Here is a 16,352-nt window from a genome sequence, read left to right on the forward strand (position 1 = left end):
GAGGAGATGGGCTTTTAGTGATCAATTCTCATCCGACAAGCTGGAGTGCTGACTGGAGACTGAATTAGACTGTAAGCTCCTTGAAGGAAGGGATCATGCCTACTAACTCAAATGTACTCTCCCAACCACTTAGTACAGCACACTATAGATGCTTAATAAAGACTACTGTTTGATTGCCTGGGGCATGGATGGGATGACCAATCATGTCCAGAACTCTTCATCTCCCTGACCTGGCCTCAACCCCTTTCCTGTCCAGCTCTTCCCATGCTCCCCACTCAAGGCACAAGCATCTTCCTCTTCCTTCTCTTACCTCAATATCGTAATGAGAGAGGGCTAGGCAGAGGCAGTCTCTCTCTCCCTTAGGGTGGGGCTGAGCTCCTGCTGCTCCACCATGGACCAGCTTCCCTGGATTTACTCCTGTTCACTTCTCCATCCACCAGGGACAGTGGCCACCTCACCAGGCAGCTAAGCTGTTGTCCATTTAAAGAAACCTGCCTGGCTGAATCATTAATCTCCACCAGGGATTAATAATAACAATAATCATGCTAATTAGCAGGTGCTTACTGGGTGTCAAGCGCTGCACTAAATGATGGGGTAGAATACAGTCCTACATGGGACTCACCAACAAAGGAGAGGGGAATGAGGAAACTAAGACTCACAGAAGGTAAATGACTTGCCCAAGGTCACACACGAATGGCAGAGTCAGGATTACAATCTAAGTCTCCTGATTCCCAATCCTATGCTCTGCCCACTAAGTCACTCTACCTTTCATAAGAACGGTGGCCCGGGGATAGGAAAATGAATCCAGCCCAGATGTGCCCAGAATGACATCCGGCGACCCAATCACTGCAGAACCCAGTGATTCGTGTGTAGATTAGCTCTGTTTTAGGGCCACATGCCCATGTCTGCCTTGCACATCTCCGTTCTGTCATCTGCCTCTTTATTTAATTCTCCAAGTATCTTTAGGTGAGTTGGTGAACCCACCTTTCTCTGACTTTCCCCCCCCCGGTTGGTATTCAATGGGCACTCAGGAAAACTGTTCAGTGATTCAGATTAGTAACTGCCCGAAAGGCAGTCCTCCAGAACTACCCCTTCCCCTCACTGAGGAAAGAGGGTCTCCCCTGCAACTCTCCACCTTTTCTGAGGTGATCTTATGTCTCCCTGCCCATCCCCTCCAGCTCTGGCTCCCCAGCAGAGCTGGTCAGACCAGAGCAGGTCACTGTGAAGAATGGACCAGGGCCTCTCCCCAGCCATACCAGCCCAAGGACCAGAGCAGCAACAACTCCTGCTCAGAACCCCCAAACAAACCTCATTTTAGCCAACTCTCAACGTTGACCCCAGCCCCCCAGAACATCCCAGGGGGAGAGGGGGAGGCTCTTCATTCCCTTCCAGACCAAGCAAGCAGGTGGGGGTGTCCTGTAGGCTCCCTTCTGGGCACATCACCTTCCCATGGCCAGCTGGGCCAAGCCAGCAGCAGGATCGGGGAGAAGGGGACAAAAGCGGGACATGGACACCAGAGACTGTCTCTCACCCACCCAATAATAATAGTAATTGTGGTATTCGTTAAACGCTTACTGTGTGCCAGGCACTATTCTAACACTGGGGTGGATTCAGTCCTGTCCCATGTGGGGCTCAGTTTCAATCCCCCATTTTGCAGATGAGGAAACTGAGGCAAGAGAAGTGAAGTGACTTGCCCAAGGTCACACAGCAGACAGCTGGCAAAGCTGGGATCAGGACCCAGATCCTTCTGACTCCCAGGTCTGTGCTCTATCCACTATTCCTGAAACCCACCCACAAGGGCAGGGAGTCAGAACTTTACATCCAGTTCCTAATAGGCATGCACACAAACATACTCCTCCCTCTAGACTGTAAACTCATTCTGGGCAGGGAATGTGTCTGTTTATTGTTGTAGTGTACTCCCCCAAGCACTTAGTACAGTGCTCTGTAAACAGTAAGCGCTCAATAAATACAAAGAATGAATGAATGAATACTCACTTGTACCACCGCCCCCCCCACACAAACACACCCATCACTCCAAAACCAACCAGCTCCTTAAAAACAGCAGCAATCCCCCCAAACACTCCCTGGGTCAGAGGAGAAGGGAAATAGGGCAAGGGATGAGGTCAAGGGGGCAGCACGACCTCAGTCAGAGGCGAGGGGCCAGAGCCTCCAGCCTGGCTGAGGCCCCTGGCCTTCGAAGGCCCCATGAGGAGGTGCCGGTCCCCGCGGCAACTGGGATTCCGGCTGGGATGATGGAAACGGCACTTTCCACAGTAACCGTTGGGTTTAAGTGTCCAATCATTATGAATGGATATGAAATGCATCTGTAATAACACCAATTACCAAGCCTTCATTTGTAATTCATGCGGCTGCCACCCCGCTGCCGTCCCCGGAGGCCCTGCCACCCGCCACCCTGAGCTAGGGAGCTGACGGCTCCTGCCGTCAAAATCAATCCCTCTTTTCCTTCTTCCCCTGCCTCCGGCCTGGGTGGCAGAGAGGCAAGGTGGCTGCTGATGAGACCCCCGCGGAAGGGAGCAGGGCAGGTCTGGCTCCCTCTCCAGGGCCACTCAGAATCCCAGATTCCTCCAGCAGCAACAAGCCCCAAGCTGGCTTTCTCAGACAGGTTAACTGCTCCTCTCCCCACCCATGGAGTAGCCAGCTTGATCTCCCTCTGGGAAGCCAATATCCAAAGGGAGGTCGGGCCTCTTTTGACCCCTTGCACTTATTTCTAAGACCCTGAATTTCCCGTAGCTCTAACTCTGCTTGGAAACCGTTCAGAGTGGGTTTATTTCCCAAGGAGACTCCCGCTCCACACATGGGCCAAGTTCCCCTCACAGGTGGTGATCCAGACAAGTCATTTAGAAGTCACAGTCTTCCAGACTGTGAGCCCTCTGTGAGCAGGGATTGTCTCTACTTGTTGCTGAATTGTTTTTTCCAAGTGCTTAGTACAGTGCTCTGCACACAGTAAGCGCTCAATAAATTCGATTGAATAAATGAATTGAATGTAGAAGCAGTGTGGCTTTGTAGAAGGAGCCTGGGCTTGGGAGTCAGAGGTTGTGAGTTCTAATCCCGGCTCTGCCACCTATCAGCTGTGTGACTTCGGGCAAGTCACTTAACTTCTCTGTACCTCAGTTACCTCATCTGTAAAATGGGTGTTGGATCCCTGTTCTCCCTCCCACTTAGGCTGCGAGTTCCATGCAGGACAGGGACTGTGTCCAGTCTTATTATAGTGTATACACCCTGGCACTTAGCACAGTGGTTGGCACATAGTTTGAGCTCAATGACGACCACCGTTATTAACGCGGAAACAGTTTCCGCTTTCTTTTTGTATGGTATTTGTGAAGCGTTTACTATATGCAAAGCACTGTTCTAAGCGCTAGGGGAGATACAAGGTGAACAGGTTGTCCCACGTGGGGTTCACAGTCTTCATCCCCATTTTCCAGATGAAGTAACTGAGGCTCTGAGAAGTAATGGCAGAATTCGAACCCATAACCTCTGACTCCCAAGCCTGGGCTCTTTCCACTGAGCCACTCTGCTTCTCTCACCCCTCCAATTTCATCGAGTGGCCTCTGACAGGTCAACCTCATGGCTCAGTTCTGTCTATGTGGCAGAGACAGGGTGGCGTCAGGGCAAAGAGGGCATTGAGCGCCTGTGTAAAAGCAGCAAGGCAGAACTTGCTTCCCTGAGTGCCAGGTCGTCTTTGAGTCAGAGAGCGAGCTGGAGCCAGAGGACCCAGGTCCATCGAGGAACAAGAGATGCTACAACATTTAGCTGTCAGAGGGCAGATGAAGACAGTGGATCGAGGCCAGGTCTAACTGACCATCCTCATGTCTTCTCTCGGTTCTCATCCATTGCTCGGCACACCTGAGGTGCTCAATAAGCATGAATGAATGAACGAATGAATGAAGACACCCCAGGAGAACTGCTGGGCAAAAGAGCAAAGTGGTAATTAAATAATAACGGCCGACTCTTCTCCTTCCCCTTCCAGGCCCACCGGGACAACTTCGTATGCTGTGGTCAGTTTCTCCCAGGAGGTGGACACTGAGGCCCAGCTCTGGAGCCCCTGGCAGGCCTGGTGCTGAGAAACTTCCAAGGCCTTTGAGCTAATCAACGAGAAAGGGGCTGGTTCTCATCAGGTGGGCCCAACGCCACTCAAGGGAAGAGGAGGTGGGACAGCGGGGGCAATATCTGTCTCCCCAGGAGAAGCAGCAATGGGAGGAAATGGGCTATCACAGGGACAGAGGAAGTGGAAGACAGAGATTGGAGCTGGGGAGGTTACAACCAGTGTGGGAGCCTCATGGAGAAATTCTCTTGGAGAAATTATTCTCTCTTGTGGCTTAAACTACCACCTCTATGCAGATGATTTCCAAATCTACATCTCCAGCCCTGACCTCTCTCCTTCTCTACAGTCTCGCATTTTCTCCTTCTTTCAGGACATCTCTATTCGGATGTTCCACTGACACCTCAAACTTAACACGTCCGATAACAGAACTCCTTAACTTCCCACCCAAGCCCTGTTTTCCCCCTGTCTTTCCATCATTAAAGACAACACCACTACCTTCTCTATTTCAGAAATCTATAACCTTGGCATTATCTTTGATTCATCTCTCATTCAACCAACATGTTCAATATCGCCAAATTCTGTCAGTTTTACCTTGACTACATCACTAAAATCTGCCCTTTCCTCTCCAATGAACTGCTACTCTGCTGATCCAGGCACTTAAATCCCACCTTGACTACTGCATCAGCCTCCTTGCTGACCTCCCTGCCTACATCCTGTCTCTCTCCACTCATTCATTCTTTCAATCATATTTATTGAGTCCTTACAGTGTGCAGAGTATTCATTCAATAGTATTTATTGAGCGCTTACTATGTGCAGAGCACTGTACTAAGCGCTTGGAATGAACAAGTCGGCAACAGATAGAGACAGTCCCTGCCGTTTGACGGGCTTACAGTCTAAACGGGGGGCTTACACTAAGCACTTGGGAAGTAAAATTTAGCAACAGAGACAATCCCTGCCCACCCCGAGCTCCACTCCTTACTCATTCTGCTGCCCAGATCATTCTTCTAAAAAACCAGTCAGTCCACATTACTATCATTATTGTATTTGTTAAGTACTTACTATGAGAGAAGCACTGCTCTAAGTGCTAGGATAGATATGAGTTTATCAGTTTGGATAGAGTCCCTGTCCCACCTGCAGCTCATAGTCTAAATATTTCCAGGGGCTGCCCATCCACCCCTGCATCAGACAAAAACTGTTTTAAAACATTCAATCAGCTCACTCCCTCCTAGTTTCCGGTCTGGAACTCCTTTCCCCTTCCTATCTGACAGACCACCAATTTCTGCTACCTTCAAAGCCTTATTAAAAGATCACATTTTCTCCAAGAGGCCTTCTCTGTCTAAGCCCCTTTTTCCTCTAATCTCTCTCCCTTCTGCATCACCTATGAACTTGGATCTTTAAGCACTTGATATTCGCCCCACCCTCATTCCTTCATTCAATCGTATTTATTGAGCACTTACAGTGTGCAGAGCACTGTACTAAGCACTTGGGAAGTACAATTCAAGTACAATGAGAAGCAGCGTGGCTTAGTGGAAAGAGCACGGACTTGGGAGTCAGAGGTCGTGGGTTCTAATACCAGCTCCGCCACTTCTCTGCTGTGTGACTTTGGGCGAATCACTTAACTTCTCTGTGCCTCACTTGCCTCATCTGTGAAATGGGGATTAAGACTGTGAGCCCCATGAGGGACAACCTGATAACCTTGTATCTATCTCAGCACTTAGAACGGTGCTCGGCATGTAGTAAATGCTTAACAAATACCATCATCATCAATTCAGCAACAAAGAGAGACAATCCCTGCCCACAATGAGCTCTCAGTCTAGACCCCCACAGGATTTATGTACATATCCACCGTTCCTTTTAATGTCTGGCTCCCTCTCTACACCGTATGCTCTTTGTGGGCTGGGATTATTTCTACCAACTTTGTTGTATTGTACTCTCCCAAGAGCTTAGTTCTGTGCTCGGCACTCAATAAGTGCTCAGTAAATACCATTGATTCATTTATTTATTGATTGAGCCCCGTGGGCCTGGAACTGAGGGAATCCCAAGGCCCGCTGAGCTAAGCAATGAGAAGCAGACTGGTTCTCGTCTGGTGGACCCAAAGCCACTTTTTTATAATGTATTTGTTAAGTGCTTACTACATGCCAAACACTATTCTAAGCACTGAGGTAGATATATGATAATCAAGTTGGACACAATCCCTATCCCACATGGGACTCACAGTCTAAGTAGGAGGGAGAACCGGCACTGAATTCCCATTTTATAGATGAGATAACTGAGACACAGAGAAGTTAAGTGACTTGCCCAAGATCACACAACAGACAGGTGGTGGGGCGGGTATTGGCACCCAAGTCTTCTAACTCCTAGGTCCACACTCTTTCCACTAGAAGAGGAGGTAGAATCAAGCGGGGGCAACATCTGTTTCCCCAGGAGGAGCAGTTGCTGGGGGAGAAGGGCTGTCACAGGGACAGAGGAAATAAAGAGAAAGAAAGAATGGTCAAGGAATGTGTCTACCAACTGTTATACTGTATTCTCCAAAGCACTTAGTACAGTGCTCTGAACACAGTAAGCATTCAATAAATACAACTTATTGAGAATCTGGGGCTTTGGAGGTCACCACGAGCATGGAAGGCTCACAGGTGGAGAAAAGAAGGAGACAGAGCAGCAAGAGAGAAGGAGACCAACGTGCTTGAAAAGGAGGGTTTGTTGCTGTGGTTCTGAGCCCTTGGAGAGAAACTTTAATCCACCTGAGGAGGAATGTGCAGCTCAGAGGTCCCTGAGGAGGCTCTCTGCTTAGCTGTGACCTCATTTCCCAGGGTCCCAGGATAAGGGGATTCCGGCCTGGGATTGCTGGGGAGCCCCAGGTCTTTCAGGTTGAAGACGGAGCCAGAAGAGGAGTCAAGCGGCTCCCTCCTCTCTGGACAGGCATGGAGCATGCAAAAGGCTGACTCGGGAGGGAGCCGGAGTCCGCCTTTCTGCCCAGGCAAGCCTCCCATGGTCCTCCACCAGGGTCCCCACAGCCTCGGCTGGGACCCTATGGAAAGCTGAGGCAGCTGTAGTTCAAATGGCCTAGAACCACTCAGGTCTGGCAGGAGCTGCACCGGGCCCACATTGGATGGGCCGGGGAAGGCGCTCCAGGTTCCTCCCCGAGTTCCTGGTGCCAAGGCCGCCTCCCCAGAGGGCCAGACCCTGCAGGCCGGGAAGCAGATCACACCAGCTGCTGAGCTCCAGAGACCCAGACGGAGACACTCTCCAGCCCCCAACCGCGCACACGTGGGTCACTGTGCAGAGAAATACTGCGGCAGCCCAGGCGCCGCCGGCCGCGAACCACCTGCTCCCTCCAGGAACGGGCGGGCGGGCGGGAGAACACCCCGGGGGGCCCGCTTCCAGCTGGCCAGCCCCTCTCCCCCTCCTCCCTCCACCTAAACCCCTCTTGCCGCAGGCAGAGAGAAATCACAGCTTTGCCTGAGAGAGTCCAAGCTCCTCGGACCCCTGACCCTGGCTGCTCTCCGTCCTGAGGCCGCCAACCCCGCCTCGCTCCTATTCTCTCTCTCTCTCTCCCCCCGTCGACTGCTCTCCCCCCCTGTTTTTGAAAAGACTCCCAGTTTGTTTTTTTCTCCACCATGGCAAAAACACAAACACCTCATCCTCCCAGAGACAAGCTGTTCAGAGGCGAATGTTTATCTGTTCCAAGCAGAGACCAAAAAAGACCGTGATCTGAAAGTTGCACTGGGCCTGCTTGGTGGTAGGGAGGTTTCAGAAAGAGGGGCTAGTTTGTTGGTGATCCCCCTGCCTGAGGACAAGTCCGGGGAGCCCCTCGTCCCCACCCCGCCGATTCTAAAGAGACAGTGACACCCCACCTTGAATTTTATTTAGCCTTTTCATTTTCTGGTGTACATTCCTCATCTGATGTTTATCTTGACTGCACCTCTAGGGAAAGGCAGTGTGCACCCATTTTACAGATGAGGAAATGGAGGAAAGATTGAGACTTACCAAAGATCATCCAGCAGGCTAGCACTAGACCTGGAGGAAAACTAAAATGCCCAGACCTGTGCTCTTTTCTCCACCCAACACTGCTGTGGCTCTGGGAAAGAAGGAGTCCTCTCGGGCCAGGACTGCAAGCCCCTATTAGAACGTGAACTGCCCGAGGTGTGATACTAGGTCATTTTTTCGTTGGGGCACCCTCCATCTCCTCGCCTGCCCTGCATCGGTAACATCAGCTACCTCAGGCATTAGCTGATTCCTAATGCCTTCTCCCACAAGGAGTGACACCAAGAATGCCCTTCCTCTGCTGCATGGCCTGGTAGAAAGAGCACAGGCCTGGGAGTCAGAAGACTCTCTAAGGTCACCCATGACCTCCTTCTTGCCAAATCCAATGGCTCCTACTTCATTCTAATCCTCCTTGACCTCTCTGCTGCCTTTGACACTGTCGACCATCCCCTCCTCCTCCATACCTTATCTCACCTTGGCTTCACGGACTCTGTCCTCTCCTGGTTCTCCTCTCACCTCTCTGGCCGGTCATTCTCGGTCTCCTTCGCTGGAGCCTCCTCCCCCTCCCATCCTTTAACTGTTGGAGTTCCTCAAGGGTCAGTTCTTGGCCCTCTTCTGTTCTCCATTTTTTACACTCACTCCCTCGGTGAACTCATTCGCTCTCACGGCTTTGACTACCATCTCTACGCAGATGACACGCAGATCTACATCTCCGCCCCTGTCCTCTCCCCCTCCCTTCGGGCTCGCATCTCCTCCCGCCTCCGGGACGTCTCCACCTGGATGTCGGCCCGCCACCTAAAACTCAACATGAGCGAGACTGAGCTCCTCATCTTCTCTCCCAAACCCGGTCCTCTCCCAGACTTCTCTATCACCGTGGATGGCACGACCGTCCTTCCCGTCTCTCAGGCCCGCAATCTCGGTGTCATCCTTGACTCATCTCTCTCGTTCACCCCACACATCCTATCCGTTACCGAGACCTGCTGGTTTCACCTCTACGATATCGCCAAGATCCGCCCTTTCCTCTCCACCCAAACGGCTACCTTACTGTTACGGGCTCTCGTTATATCCCGGCTAGACTACTGTGTCGGCCTTCTCTCTGACCTCCCTTTCTCCTCTCTCGCCCCGCTCCAGTCTATTCTTCACTCCGCTGCCCGGCTCATCTTCCTGCAGAAACGATCTGGGCATGTCACTCCCCTTCTTAAACAACTCCAGTGGTTGCCTATCGACCTCCGCTCCAAACAAAAACTCCTCACTCTAGGCTTCGAGGCTCTCCGTCACCTTGCCCCTTCCTACCTCTCCTCCCTTCTCTCTTTCTACCGCCCACCCCGCACGCTCCGCTCCTCTGCCGCCCACCTCCTCGCCGTCCCTCGGTCTCGCCCATCCCGCCGTCGACCCCCGGGTCACGTCCTCCCGCGGTCCCGGAACGCCCTCCCTCCTCACCTCCGCCAAACTGATTCTCTTCCCCTCTTCAAAACCCTACTTAAAACTCACCTCCTCCAAGAGGCATTCCCAGACTGAGCTCCTCTTCTCCCTCTACTCCCTCTGCCATCCCCCCTTTACCTCTCCGCAGCTAAACCCTCATTTTCCCCTTTTCCCTCTGCTCCTCCACCTCTCCCTTCCCATCCCCACAGCACTGTACTCGTCCGCTCAACTGTATATATTTTCGTTACCCTATTTATTTTGTTAATGAATTGTACATCGCCTTGATTCTATTTAGTTGCCATCGGTTTTTACGAGATGTTCTTCCCCTTGACTCTGTTTATTGCCATTGTTCTCGTCTGTCCGTCAAGGACCGTAAGCCCGTCAAACGGCAGGGACTGTCTCTATCTGTTGCCGACTTGTTCATCCCAAGCGCTTAGTACAGTGCTCTGCACATAGTAAGCACTCAATAAATACTATTGAATGAATGAATGAATGAATGAAAGACCCGGTTCTAATCCCAACCTTACCACTTGCCCATTGTGTAACTTGGACAAGTCACTTCACTTTCCTTTTCCTCTATTTCCTCATGTGTAAAATGAGGATTCAATACCCCTTCTCCCTCCCACTTAATTTGTGAGCCCCTTATGGGAGAGGGACTGTATCTGACCGAGTGATCTTGTATAACAATGATGGTAATTATTTGTTAAGTGCTTACTATGTGCCAGGAACTGTTCTAAGCGCTGGGGTAGATGCAAGGTAATCAGGTTGTCCCACATGGGGCTCACAGGCTTAATCCCCATTTTACAGATGAGGGAACTGAGGCACAGAGAAGTTAAGTGACTTGCCCAAGGTCACAAAATAGACAAGTGGTGGAGCAGGGATTAGAACCCATGACCTCTGACTCCCAAGCCCTCGCTCTTTCCACATTATCTCCCTCAGCACCTAGAACACCTTGATTCTATTTAGTTGCCATTGTTTTTATGAGATGTTCTTCCCCTTGACTCTATTTATTGCCACTGTTCTTGTCTCCCCCGATTAGACTGTAAGCCCGTCAAATGGCAGGGACTGTGTCTATCTGTTGCCGACTTGTCCATTCCAAGCGCTTAGTACAGTGCTCTGCACATAGTAAGCGCTCAATAAATACTATTGAATGAATGAATGAACAGTGTATGGCACAAAGTAAGAGAAGCAGTGTGGCTTAGTGGGTAGAACTCGGGCCTAAGAGTCAGAAGGACCTGGGTTCTAATCTTGGCTCTGCCACTAGTCTGCTGTGTGGCCTTGGGCAAGTCACTTCACTTTTTTGTGCCTCAGTTACCTCATTTGTAAAATGGGGGTGAAGACTGTGAGCCCCATGTGGGACACGGATTGGGTCCAACCTGATTACCTTGTATCTACCCCAGCACTTAAAACGGTGCCTGGCACACAGTAAGCACTTAAGGGATATCAATAAAAAATAGTAAGCACCTGCTAAATACCACAATTATCATTGCTACTCCATTCCCCACAAACTCTAGGGCCCTGAGGTACTTCTGCTCCTGCTCAGGCACGTAGCACAGAGCCCTGCCTCCTCCACCCACCTTCAGATCAAGGAGAGCTGCCTCACACCAGCAGCTATTTTACCAAGGGTTGAACCCCCTTGCCTCAAAAAGTCCTGATTACCCAAGTAGGAGCTAGAGCTGCCATGTCCTTCCCGGGGACCCAGGGAGGAGGCCAAAGTCCTGTTAATGAATTGTACATCGCCTTGATTCTATTTAGTTGCCATTGTTTTTATGAGATGTTCTTCCCCTTGACACTGTTCAGTGCCATTGTTCTTGTCTGTCCGTCTCCCCCGATTAGACTGTAAGCCCGTCAAACGGCAGGGACTGTCTCTATCTGTTGCCGACTTGTTCATCCCAAGCGCTTAGTACAGTGCTCTGCACATAGTAAGCGCTCAATAAATACTATTGAATGAATGAATGAAAGTCTGGGGTTCCAGAACAGAGGCCAATGGTCAGGCAGTGGAGCCTCAAACCAACCCCCTGAGGAGGCCAGAGTAATCTCAGTCTTACTCTGTACCCCACCCCGGGCAAGTCTAGGTAGTAGCTCCCCATAACACTGGTGTTTCAGATTGAACTTGATTCCTGAGCCCCTGGAATTCCTACCTGGATCCCCAACTACATCCACTGCAGGGTCTTCAGACCTGAGAGCCTCCCTAGTATGGCCCAGGAAATCTATGAGCCAGTGTGGTTCCTAGCTGTGCCACAGGACCCTGTGCCACAGAAGCAGTGTGGCTCAGTGGAAAGAGCATGGGCTTTGGAGTCAGGGCTCATGAGTTCGAATCCCAGCTCTGCCACTTGTTGGCTGTGTGACTGTGGGCAAGTCACTTAACTTCTCTGTGCCTCAGTTCCCTCATCTGTAAAATGGGGATTAAGACTGTGAGCCCCACGTGGGACAACCTGATTCCCCTATGTCTACCCCAGCGCTTAGAACAGTGCTCGGCACATAGTAAGCGCTTAACAAATACCAACATTATTATTATTAGGTTCAGGGAACAACCAGGTGAACGTAAAGTGTCAGCACTGCATTTCCACTTCCCTGACCCTGCCTGGCCCTATTGAGAAGTCATATTTGATGATCCAAGTGAGCAACAACTGCCACAGTGCCTCACAGCAACCCCTGCTCATCCCTTTGCCCCCAAAGGACTGGGCCACGACTGGCCCAGAGAGACTCTGCAAGTGTCTCAACTGAGAGGTTGGATTCCTCTCTCCCAGTGCCCCATGACATTCTGGTTAGGGAGGCTGCTGTCCACAGAGAATCCAGAATCCAGCTTCCAGCCAAGGGTAGTAATACTACTACTACTAATAATAATAGTAATAATAAAAACTGTGGTATTTGTCAAACATTATGTGCCAGACACTGTTCCAAGCACTGGAGAAGATACAAGGTAATTGGGTTGGACACAGTCTCTGTCCCACATAAGGCTTACAGTCTTAATCCCCATTTTCCAGATGAGGGAACTGAGGCACAGAGAAGTGAAGTGACTTGAGCAAGGGATTAGAACCGAGGTCCTTCTGACTCCCAAGCCTGTGCTCGGCTGGAGGTGAGATCTTGTGCTTCTCCCTTTCTTGGTTCAAATGGTCCCAGGAGAAAACCATGAAGTGAAGGAAGAGGGTGGCACCTACCCACCCTCAAGAGCAAAATTCAGCCACCCAGAGAGCTCAGGCTCCAAACCATCTCCACTGGCTCACCAGTCCCTGCGGAAAATCAGGAAAAGGTCATTCTGGTTTGGATTGCTCTGATGACTTGGTTGCGGTTGCTCGCTCATTCCCCCCTTCGCTGGCCGCTGATCTGCCTTCTGCCCAAAGACACCCTCTGCCTCCCACATCCCTGACCCCTCTGAAACTCCCCCACTTCCCTCTCATCCCGAGCCACAGTCAGGTGGCACTTGTAGGGGTGAGACAGGCCGGTCTGACCACAGGCCTGAGGGGCATGTGGAGGGCAGAGGCTCAATGCCCCGCAACAACTCACGGTCCCACGTGCTCAGAAAAACACGTCGCACACTCGGGGCCCCGTAGCCAAGCGACCAGTGTGTGCATGCAGGCAAAAGGCCAGGGCCAGGCCTGTAGCTAGGCAACAGCCTCTCCTAATCATCTTAGCGCTCTTCCCACTTATTGCCAGTTTGCTCCCGTCAGAACTCGCGCCGAAAATTCCAAATGACCGCGGGCTCGGCTCCTGCCTCAGAGAGATTTTGCAAAGGGGTAGGGGATGCTTCTGAGCTCGGGGCTCCTCCATGATATAATAATGTTGGTATTTGTTAAGTGCTTACTATGTGCAGAACACTGTTCTAAGCGCTGGGGTAGACACAAGGTAATCAGCTTGTCCCATGTGAGACTCCCAGTCTTAATCCCCATTTTACACATGAGGTAACTGAGGCACAGAGAAATTAAGTGTCTTGCCCACAGTCACACAACTGACAAGTGGCAGAGCCGGGATTCGAACCCATGACCTCCGACTCCCTAGCCCGTGCTCTTTCCACTGAGCCACGCTGCTTCTCTATGTCCTCTCTCCCCCAACCTCGGCAGTCCCACTGTTCTCCCAGGGGCTCCGCGGGGAGGGTGGGTTGAGGCCCTCTGAGGGCATTCACTCCGGCCCTGAGACTCTCCATTCTTCCGAGTCACCCCACCTCAGTTCTTCTTCCAGTGAGCCAAGATTTATGATCCTTTCCTTTCCTGACACTTCAACTCTCCTGTTTCAACTAAATAATAATTATAATATTTATGACACAAGAAGCAACATGGCTTAGTATATAGAACACAGGCCTGGGAGTCAGAAGGACTTGGGTTCTAGTCCCAGCTCTACCGCTTGTCTGCTGTGTGACCTTGGGCAAGTCATTTAACTTCTCTGTTAATGCAACTATAAAATGAGGATGAAGACCGTGAGCCCTATGGGGGACAGGGAATGTGTCCAACCTGATTAACTTGTATCTACCCCAGTGTTTAGAACAGTTCTTGGCACATAGTAAGAGTTTAACAAGTACCGTAATTATTCCAAGTGCTGGGGTAGATAAAAGTTATATAGGTTGGACATAATCCCTGTCCCTCATGGGACTCACGGTCTAAATAGGAGGGTGTAGGATTGAATCCCCATTTTATAGATGAGGTAACCGAGGCCCAAAGAATTAAGTGACTTGCCCAAGGTCACACAGCAGACATGTGGAAGAGCCAGGAAGAGAAAGCAGATCCTCTGACTTCCAAGGTCCATGCTCTTTCCAGTGAGCCTTACTGCTTCACAAACTGAAATTCCACAATCCAGGGACTGACGTTTGATTTGCAGGATTATCCAGACCTTGGTGTCTTCTCCTTTTCCTCCCTTTAGCTCCTCTCATCTCGGCCAAGTTACTGCTCCTTAGCACCTCTCCCAGGCAGACACTCCATCAGTCACCAACTTTTATGGTGTGTCTGCTGTGGGCGGAGCCCTGTTATCAACACTGACAGGAAATGGAGAAGTCTGATCTGCTCTTTACTCATCACTTAAAGAAGGGGTTTGGAGGGGAAAGGGGATGGAAATCTTTTGGCCAAAATGAGTCCGGGGGAATTTTCTTTAGGTTTTGGTTTTCCACGCCTTTTCCAGTTATTGCCCCTCCCGCCCAAGTCCTCAGCTTCACACTCCATCTCACCGCAGAGACTAAAGTTGCTTTGCTTCATTCACTCATTCAATTGTATTTATTGAGCGCTTACTGTGTGTAGAGCACTGTACTAAGTGCTTGGAATGTACAATTTGGCAACAGATAGAGACAATCCCTGCCCAACAATGGGCTCACAGTCTTTGATGCTACTGAACAGCTGCCATGCTCCACCTCAGAAGGAGATGCAGGTGGGCAGTGTAGGGGCAGGGGGGAGGGAGTCCAGGACCTCAGGAAAATTACCCCCTGCAACAAGAAGGCAAACCCCATGAGTGGTCCACCCGCTCAGGGGATCAAATTCTGGGAGACTTATCTCTGCCTCTCACTAGCCCTCGAGCAAGTCATTTTACTTTTCTCAGCCTCAGTTGCCACTCCTGTAAGAAGGGCAGAAGCAGCTCCACCTCTGTCTCAAGGGACTGGTGTGGGCTACCATTCACTCCATGATTCGGGGGAGGGAGGTATGGAGGGCTCTGAAGTCTAAAAAAAGGAGATATAGAAATTGAGGATGTCACTGACACTCTCCTCTGGTGGAACTAATTGTAGGGTTGAAAGCATGGGTCTGCGGGACATATGTCCCATTGCAGTTAGTATCAATAATGTGGACTCCTTGGGAAGAAAGCTCCTCGGGGCTTGGAGGAGAGGGGGCCAGGACATTTGCCCCAGGTTTCAGACCACTAAACCGTTTTTCAGATCATTAAACTTGGCTTGGTTCTCAGCAGGAGAACCCAGGAGTGCCTCCCTACCCGCTCATCCCCACAACTCACTCCTAGGATCTGAGAACCGAAGGGCTTGGGCAAACAGCTTCTTTCTTGCTGTCTTTCCCCTCCGAGGCCCCTTCTTCCTCTTCTGTCTTCATCTCCACAGCTCCCCGAGGGAGGGGCCCCGGTAGCCCCCTTGGTGCTGGCCCTATTAGAAATGCAGTGCTGGCTGGAGGCTGGCAGGCTGGAGCTCAATCAGTCAACCAGGAACCTGCCTGGAGGCCAGACAACTTTTCTGGGCCTCGGAGATGCAGGGAAGGCCGTGGGCTGGGAGGCAGCTCTGCATAGGGCTCAGCGGGGAGGGGAGTGTTATTACAAGATTCATTAATAAGACAACTTGGGATGTCAGGGGTGGCCCATCGCTCACTGCAAGAAATGCTTCTCCCTTACCAATCCCATCGTCCTTTAGACAGAACTGCTTATTTATGCTTGGAGAGTCTCGCCGAGGGGCGGTCGGCCCTCCGACCAACGTCTAAATGGTTTTCCTGAGGCAGACCTAGGAATGGGGGATGGGGCGGTGGGCAATACCACATCAATCCATCCCAGTGGGAGTCCTGAGAGATCGATGCGGGTGACCCCTGGAAACTGAACCCCAATAATGAGACGAGATTCTTTTTTTTGGTAACCACAGCCTTAGTAGCTGATGCATTTTGTATCTTTTAATTGGACAAAATCCCATCCCCAAGCCGCCGTTTCTCCCTCCCTCTCTGGCTCACGGCCCTGACCTTTGCCCTCTCTGCAGAAGATACATCCGGAAGGCCCGGGCCCCGTGGCCGGAGGGCACGGTTGCTTGGGGTGGGCCGGGGAGGGGAGGGGGGGACTTCGGGCCCCAGCGGAGTAAGGGGAGCGAAGGGGGGGGGAACAGGGCCCCCAAGCAGAGGGAACGATGGGAATGGAGGGCTGGGATGGGAGGTCCAAACCCCCAGTCTGGCACCAGAATGGCCCCCCCACCCCGCTTTTGAGC

The 16,352-nt window shown here is 51.3% G+C and overlaps 1 protein-coding gene across 4 annotated transcripts in view; it reads right to left on the bottom strand.

Annotated features, from left to right (window-relative positions):
- KCNC4 (potassium voltage-gated channel subfamily C member 4) overlaps positions 1 to 16,352 on the bottom strand; it is a 38,838-nt gene that overhangs the window by 21,259 nt on the left and 1,227 nt on the right. The gene's annotated exons all lie outside the window — the stretch shown is intronic.

The sequence above is a fragment of the Ornithorhynchus anatinus genome, chromosome 7 (genome assembly GCF_004115215.2).
Source record: "Ornithorhynchus anatinus isolate Pmale09 chromosome 7, mOrnAna1.pri.v4, whole genome shotgun sequence".
Lineage (NCBI taxonomy): Eukaryota > Metazoa > Chordata > Mammalia > Monotremata > Ornithorhynchidae > Ornithorhynchus > Ornithorhynchus anatinus.